An 8,819-nucleotide genomic window follows, 5' to 3' on the forward strand; every position below is an offset into this window, starting at 1 on the left:
TAGCAGTTGGGGGGCGCGCGTAGCAATATGGGCTTTCAGGCCTAGTAGGCTAAAAATAAAAACAAAACGTGTGCATCAGCAGAAAGGGGGTGGGGATAGCGAGCCTTTGGGGGGGCTGGGGGCGCGCGCGAGAAACTTCTGGGGGGCGCGCGAGTAATTCTGGGCTTATGCACCATGCATAAACATCCCCTTATGCATATTAACTTTTGCCCTTCTAATGTAGTTCGTTTTTTTTCCCCTACATGAAAATCTCTCTGTCTCTCTTAGAAAATAGAGTTGTGAATATTTAAATTGATTTAATAAAATTATTTCTAAATAATAAAATGAAAACAAAAAAAAACTGAAAAAAAAAACTAAAAAGTGTTTTTTGGGCCAGTAAAAACATCTGTGGGCCAAGTACCAAAAAATGTTTATGAGCCCATTAACATAAAAAAATTATTATTTAATAAATAAGTATTTTATAATTTATTTATTATTAATTTAATTAATAACTAGAACATCGACCCGTGCGGTGCATGGGTCTGATTAGCTGTAAGATATAGAATGATTAAATAAGATATGATAATTCCAATAATGTAAGGTATATGAAAAAAGTTGAGTAACATTAAACGATAGTTCAACAATAATTTTGGAAAAATATTCATACAAAGAAAATTATGTTATATTACGGAAGACTTCCTTATAAATCGCATTCGAAGTCTTAGTCGTATCTTCACCGTTGTCATCGATGATTAATATTTTTAATCATTTTCTAGAAGTAACTCTTGAAATTGCAACATACAACTGACCATGTGAAAACACTGGCGACGGAAGATATATTCCAACATGCTTTAAAGATTGTCTCTGACTCTTATTAATAGTCATCGCAAAAGAAATCATTATAGGAAATTGTCTCCGTTGAAATTTAAAATGAATTCTCACGTCAGATGGCGTCAGAGAAAATCTAGGTATGAAAACCTGATCACCAATATTACTTCCTGAAATAATTTTTTCTTCAAGAGCACGTTTTCCCAATCTCGTAATAATAAGTCTTGTTCCATTGCATAATCCTAATTTTTTATTCAAATTCCTTAATATCATAACTGGAACTCCAACTTTAAGTTTCAACTTGTGATTTGGAAGTCCCGACGTAGAAATCGTGTTCAAAAATTCGGGAGTGTGAACATCATCCACTATTTGACCATTTACATTTTGTGTGAGTGGAGTATCATAACTCAAATATGTTTTTTCTTCACCAGGAATTAAATCCAACATATAATCATTTATTGCACTACAAGAAAAATTGCACATACCCACGGCTTTTTTACCCAGGGCTGTTTTCCGTGGATAATACCCACGGCTTGGCCATGGATAAGGTAAAAATAAGAAAACTATTCTTTCCCTCTAACTTTTTTTCACGAAAATGTTGTTCCCACCTAAAAAAGATTGGCGCGAAAATAGACTTTTTGTTACCCACGGCATATCCGTATGTAAGTATAAAATATAATTTTTGGTATCCACGGCATTTCCGTATGTATGTATAAAATATAATTTTATCTGTCTTTTAACTGTTCCCACGGCATATCCGTCTGTATTGATAAAAAATAATTTTGGTTTCCCACGGAATTTTCGTATATAAAATTATAAAATATAATTATAATTAATTTTTATCTTAAAGTTATTACTTTATACCCTTTCCTTTCCTTTCTTTTCCTTTTCACTTTCCCATTGCAACACAGCTCGCTAGCACCGTCTCCCTCTCAGCTATACGGCGATAACGCAGCTCAAGCACCGTCTCGCTCTCATCTCCGACGACCCACTCAGTCGGCGCGACCGTCTCAGCTACTACGAAGACCCAGCAGCGCCGTTTTCTTCCCTCTCAATTCGAACAGTGAGTTTAATCCTTACTTCTCAATCTTCTTATTCTTCTACTTGAATGATATAATGTTGTTCTGTGAAGGTTAGAATCAACTTTGTTGTTGTTGGTAGACATGAAATTTTATGGGATTTGCTCTTAGTTAATTTGTTGGAATTTTATAATCTGTTGTTTAGGTTTTTTTTAGCATTTTCCTGCATTGTTTTGTGATTTGGTCTTGGTTTCATACAATAAGATTTGATCCATGTTTCAATTGATGGAGAAAGATGATGGTCTAGCTTTTTGCTGCTGTCTAGGTTGTTTTTAGCTCTTTAAATCCTTTTTTTAGTAACTTAATTTCACTATGTCCCAAAAACACTATGTCCCAAAATAACCAACACAGTCACATGAATTAGTAATATTGTTGAGTAATTCAAAACTAAGTTATTAAGGATTTGCTGAGTAAAAATTGAGGGATTAGATTCTTTTTTCAAATGTGTAGTACAATTGTATCATTCATTGTCGACAAGAAAAAGACTGGTCTTTATAAAGCTGCTTTGAGCCTTTAAAAAACAGCCACAAACTTGGAAATAAGACGTTAGCGTTATCAGTATGTTGAGGTGTAAAAAGCAAACAAATCAATAGATTATTAGTATTACAGTACATTTTTTTCCCAAAACATTATATTTTCCGATTAAAAAAAAGAACTATCATTTTCTCATCATTTGCATATATTTATCCATCCTTTGACCATTTGCAAATTTTGCTTCTACAATTGCATTAACACTCAACTTAATCATGGAGATCGTTGTTCATACTATTTATTTGTACAATCAAGTTTCAGCTTATTCAGAATCTACTTAGAAGAAAGTTATAATCCATTACTGTGTTTCCCCCACCAAGTTTCCAACAACTTCATTTCTTCTACAATGAAGCACTTGCTCTCTTGTATCAAGTTTTCTACCTCTATTTCCTCTTCTTCTCAGTCTAGTCTCCCTCTATATTACAACCATTTTGACAAAAGCTGCTAAATTTTCTAGTAGATCAGCACAGAGCCACTAAAGTAGTTTAATTATTAAGCAAACTTAATGTATGTTACTGTAAAAGTATAAAAATAGTTGTGTGTTTGTATGTGACATAATGTAGAACTTTCCCTTAAATCTAAACTGAGATTTTGAAATATCTATGATTTGAAGGCTTTATGAAATTTCTAGATACTTTCTCATGTAAATCTTCGATTTTTACATCTATTTTTTCTTTTATTTGTGTGTGTTTGTTTGTTTTTGTGTAATTGTGTTTATATGTTTATGTGTGTGTGCTTATGAGGTAATGATATTGGGAAAAAAAAGTTCTGGTTTTTTTTCTTTTGGGCCTTAGAATTGGTAGCTCTTCTTTCTTGACATCTTATAACTTCAGCCTTGTGAGTTGTTTTCCTATTTAGGAGCTTCTTTTGAAAATGAATGGCTACCCACCTGATCGTAGTTGGGTATATGATAGACTTAACCCTCGTAGAGGGGGGTTGAAACCCGCCTTTATATCTGGTGTTAAAGAGTTTGTAAGAAAGGCAAAGAGTCGACTTCTGTTTCGTCCCGACATTCTCCATCACAGCCGTTGACTTCTGTTTCGTCCCGACATACTTCTCTTTCAGCAAATCTACCACCTTCAATACCCGTTGGTAGTGGCGATAGGACGCAGGGGTCACGATACTCTCGTCCTATCCATGAGAAGGCGAGTGATGGGAGGCCAATGATTCATCCAGATGGCCGAGGGTATGGAACTAATTTATTTTAACTTGTCATTGTTTCATTGTATACTTCGATGATATATTTTACATATTGCTTATAAATTGTTTGTAGGTGGGAACCTTGTAGGGTGGCCTCCAGGGCCCTCACCAAAGCAATTCAAGAAAAATATCAAGATGCATACGCCAAATGGTCAGATATTCCACCAGACATAGTGAACTTATGGTATCAAAAATTTGGTGTAAGATTATATTTCTCATTAACTAAGTTCATTTATAGTGAATATTAATGAATATACTCTAATTTTTTCAAAATGTAATATTGTAGAGTTATGTTGCTTGGCTGCCTGAGCATGATTATCAGATTAAGAAAATCTTTGAATCCAAAGGCTCGAGGCGTCTTTCTGAGATGTACATGGAAGCGAGGAACAAGCGTGAACGCCCATCTTGGATAGGTGAGGATGCTTGGAAAGAGCTTGATATTGAGTGGAAGAAGCCAGCCTATAAAGCGATATCACAGCGAAATAAGAAGAATCGTAATTCTGCTAAAGGTGGGTCTGTCCATACTGGCGGATCCATAACTTTCACCGAGCATACCTTACGGATGGTATGTTTTCCCTTCTACATATTGTAAAACTGATTTGCCTGAAACGATTTGCCTGCCATTAAAATGCTGAACTGTTATGATAGGCTGAACTTGTGATAGGCTGAACTGTTATTATTGTTATTATTGTTGTGATAGGCTGAACTTGCCTGCCATTAAAATCAGGGCCGTCTCCGAGTATTTAGAGGTCCCGGGCCAATGATAAAAATGGGCCCCTTATAAAAATATAGTTTTTTAAAAAAAAATAGAGTGATTGTATTTGTAGGGAAAAAAAAATTTAAAATAGTTTGTCTGTTTGGCCCCTTATAAAAATATAGTTTTTTTAAAAAAAATAGAGTGATAAAATAGTTTTTTAAAATAGTTTGTCTGTAAAAAAAAAAAGAGTTTATGTGATGTATTGTATGAATTGATATATATTATTAAAATGACACAAGGAATTTTTTTTTAGACGTATACACAATTCAATACAATAGTTGTTTAAAATTTAAATGGTCATTTATTGAAACAATATTTAATATTATTGGTTCAATTCCCCATTTTCTCTGATCTCTTAAAATGAAAAAAAGGGAAAAACTTTGTTGCTAGTTGGAATCGAACACATAACCCACCAGCCTTCAATGACTTCGGACTGAAACCCAAACCACTGGGCCGAAGCACATTTCTTGTTACATTTTCTCCATAACAAGTACTTGTCCTAAAATCTAAATGCTGGGCTTAAAAAAAAATAAAATTAAGGCCCCAAAAATGTTGGGCCCTGGGCTGGGGGCCTGGTTGCCCTAGCCCAAAACCGGGCCTGATTAAAATGCTGAACTATTATGATAGGTTGAACTTGTGATAGGTTGAACTTGTGATAGGCTGAACTTGTTATGATAGGCTGAACTTGTGATAGGCTGAACTGTTATTATTGTTATTATTGTTGTGATAGGCTGAACTTGCCAGCCATTAAAATGATGAACTGTTATGATAGGCTGAACTGTTATTATTGTTGTGATAGGCTGAACTTGTCTGCCATTAAAATGTTGAACTGTTATGATAGGTTGAACTTGTGATAGGCTAAACTTGTTATAGGATGAACTGTTATGAATTCTGAACTTGTTTTTATGCTTTATGAAAGGCTGAAGAGTTGGGTAGAGAACCCACAGTGGATGAGGTCTTTTTAAGAACTCACATTTGTAAGAAGGACTCAACTTGGGTTGATCTTAGATCTCAAAACACTTATGTAAGAAAAATTAAAGCATTGATTCATTATTTTTTTTGTTTTAGGTTTTAATATTAGTACTGTAGCATTTACATTGGTTTTTTAAAATTTTGAACAGGGTAGTTTCCAAAGTAATTTGAATCAGGCCTCAGAAGGTGCAGATGAGAGTGGCTCCCAAATGGTCGACTCTGCGACTCGTTTAAAACTGTGGGCCAAATCTGTTGGGGGGAAAAATTGAGGACGTCTATATGGTGTAGGAGATAGGTCCTCGAATTATAGACCAGGTGTTTCAAGTCTCGCCCCAGACACTGTTCCATCTATGGGTTGCAGCCAAGTTTCATCCCATTATTCTCATGAGATGGCAACACAGTTGGCCACACTTGAGGAGCGAGCAAAGGCAGCAGAGGATGAGGTTCGGAATACAAGGGAGGAGCTTAGGCAAGCAGAGCTTAAGCGACAAAAGGAAGCTCAGCAGTCAGAACAGCGTGCTGCAGAGTTCCAAATGCAGCTGATAGCGTTGACAAAAAGTGTAGCTGCCATGCAGGCCGAGCCCTCCCGTCGTCGACGTCGTCATCCAGATTATGATGAGGATGAGTCAGAGGATGAGTCTGAGGATGGGTCCGAGGATGGATCCGAGGAAGGGTCTGAGGATGAATCCGAGGATAACGAGGAAAATTGATATTTAGTTTGTGTTGTTATTATGACTTCATCTTATGCTTAGATTATTAACGGTGCATTTTGTTATTATTACCGATTAAGCTTAGACTTGTGGCTACATCTTTTGTCGAAATTGCTAGTTTCTAATTTGGTTATTTTGACACTTGTTATAGTGTCAATTTTTGTTAACAATACATTTTAGTTTGATGAAGTGATCTTTTGATAACACAATTTGATTAATTTTAAATTTAGTTATGGTTTAGTTTGTTTGGAATTGGTTCTGATGTTGGATGAAATTGGAGTAAGCAACTCTTGACAATTGTTTCAGTTGTTTAGTTTTTTTGGAACAGGTTAAGAAAGTAAAAAAAAAAAAAAAAAAATTGACATTACCCACGGCAATACCGTAGAAATACTGGTCTAAACCTTTTCTAGGTTCTGATGGTAAAGCCGTGGGAAAGAGACATTGATGGTAATGCCGTGGGTATTAGTCACGGCTAAGTCTCGAGTAATAACGTGGACTAGGCCGTGGGTAATGCGTGGGTAACTTTACCCACGGCATTTTCCTGGATAGCGAATTACCAACGAAGCAAAATGCCACGGACCGATGCCGTGGGTATGCCGTGGGTAACTTTCATATACTCAAGGCTAAGCCGTGGGTAATGATAAAAATGGCCGTGGGTATACACTGTTTTTCTTGTAGTGTTGTGTCGACTATTGAATTTTTAGGAGGTAGTATAGCTCTATTTTGGAAATACGTTATATCGTTCATGTTTTGTAAAAGTTGGGGATAGGTGCTTTCAACGATAGAAGCAAGATGATCACCTGAATTTGAAATCAATAAATCTAATGAAATGTCAAGTTCTAAATCATCGTCGTTGTCATCTCCAATTTCTCCATCGCCAACACCCAAAACCCATTCAGAAAACAATCTTTTTTGTTCAACGTCTGCACTCGAAGCACCACCGAGAAGCCTCGTGTTTTTACTCAATGTTAAAACTTCACAAAAATTTCAAAGAACCGAAAAATTAATAGTAGCATGAACAACTGCTGGCCTTGTACCTTTGGGTATTACTGGTAGAATTTGTCTATAATCTCCGACAAAAACAACAACTTTTCCACCGAAGGGAATGCGTTTATTTTTTTCATCAACAGACTTGAGAATATCTTTTAAAGTTCGATCAACAGCTTCGAAACAGTGTTTGTGCATCATTAGTGCATATTGGAGGATATTTTTTTCATCAACAAACTTGAGAATATCTTTTAATGGTGTGTCTGCTCTAGGCATTGGAGGATAACCTTATAAACTCTTCTCACAACTACGTAACATCATCTCAATATCTGCTAGTGCATATTGTATCAATTGATCATTGGTTAATATTAAATCTACAATGTTAAAATCAAAATAATGAATGTGATTAGTGACATGACTATGGTTGTGTTTGGTTGTATTGCAAAAAAAATTAATTTAGCAGAATCGAGTTTGATAGATTTGATTTTGGTTAAAAGTGAGTTAAACAAAATAGATTTATGTTTAGATACATTAACGTAAAAATAAATGGTATTTATAAAAAATATCAATTCTTTTTCCTTTTTTTTTGACAAAATTCTTTTTCCAATTTTAAAAAACTACAATTTAATAAACTGCATAATAAATAATTTAAAAAGTGATATAAGCAAGGTTACATGAGTAAAAAAATAAACAACTAATAACTATGGTTTTATAGAAATAGGTGAAAATATTTTATACCTGGAGCACCAAGCAAGTGTCTCTGTTTGTGCAAAATGTCATATATCAAAAGATGTGAAATATTTGTCCAAACTATTTCTGGTCTGGTCGGTTAATCTGACACCAATAATATTGCAAACATTGTCCTTAAAAAAGTCTCTGAGACCCAGTGACTTGTCTCTTTTATTGCCTATATATACTCCTTATCATCATCCAACAAACCTCTTGCAAAACAGGTTTCCTTGAAACTATCATATTTGAAATTATCCACTGTTTTTAATTCATTAAAAGAAGTAGGACCTTTGACGTAGTTTAACAACGTCCTCAAATAAAATCTTTCACCCGCAGCAGGTGGTGCAAAGTGAACTATTTCAATTGAAAAACCTCTTTGTCTTGGAGCCCACTGATGCAACTTTTCTTTCCACACAAACTTAGTTGGGAATTGACTATATGTTAAATTTTTCGCCTCTGGAAAATTCTTGTTTGCATCCATCCATGCCAAAATTTTTGATGTGCGACTCTTTGGTTTGTTTATAACGTCTTCAATATGCTCGTTATCTTCAAACAAAACAGTGTGATCATCTTCAAGATGATAATTAAGTCGCTCAGCCGTAAGCTCTTTATAGTGTATATCAAAAGAAAATATCCTCCAAGCAGTTTCACATGCCGACAAATATCTACAGTCATTATACATCTTTATTTCATCAAAACATTGTGACTTGTCACTTCCATTACCAGATGTATAGAAATTTGATGTAACACAATCATTGTGACTTGTCACTAAATGCAAAATTGTGTCGTGTGTGAAAATCCTAATATCAATACACGATATCATAATTTTAATAGAAATAACATATAAAATAAAATTAAATATAAATAATTGAGAATTTTGGTGTAAAAAACAATCTATTCAAAAATTTGGAACTATACTAACTTCGGTTACGCAAAACTCAACGCAGTAGGTCCGATATCTAATTTGCAATTCATTAACCAACTTCTCCCAATCAGATAAATGATTGGGATTCAAAGGACCTGTATATATATATATATATATATATA

General features: G+C 34.7%; 1 pseudogene; it reads right to left on the reverse strand.

Moving 5' to 3' along the window:
• Positions 1–666: 666 nt before the first annotated feature.
• On the reverse strand, positions 667–8,595 carry LOC123896102 (annotated as a pseudogene).
• Between the last annotated feature and the right edge of the window lie 224 nt (positions 8,596–8,819).

Source organism: Trifolium pratense, linkage group LG7 (genome assembly GCF_020283565.1).
Source record: "Trifolium pratense cultivar HEN17-A07 linkage group LG7, ARS_RC_1.1, whole genome shotgun sequence".
Taxonomy (NCBI): domain Eukaryota; kingdom Viridiplantae; phylum Streptophyta; class Magnoliopsida; order Fabales; family Fabaceae; genus Trifolium; species Trifolium pratense.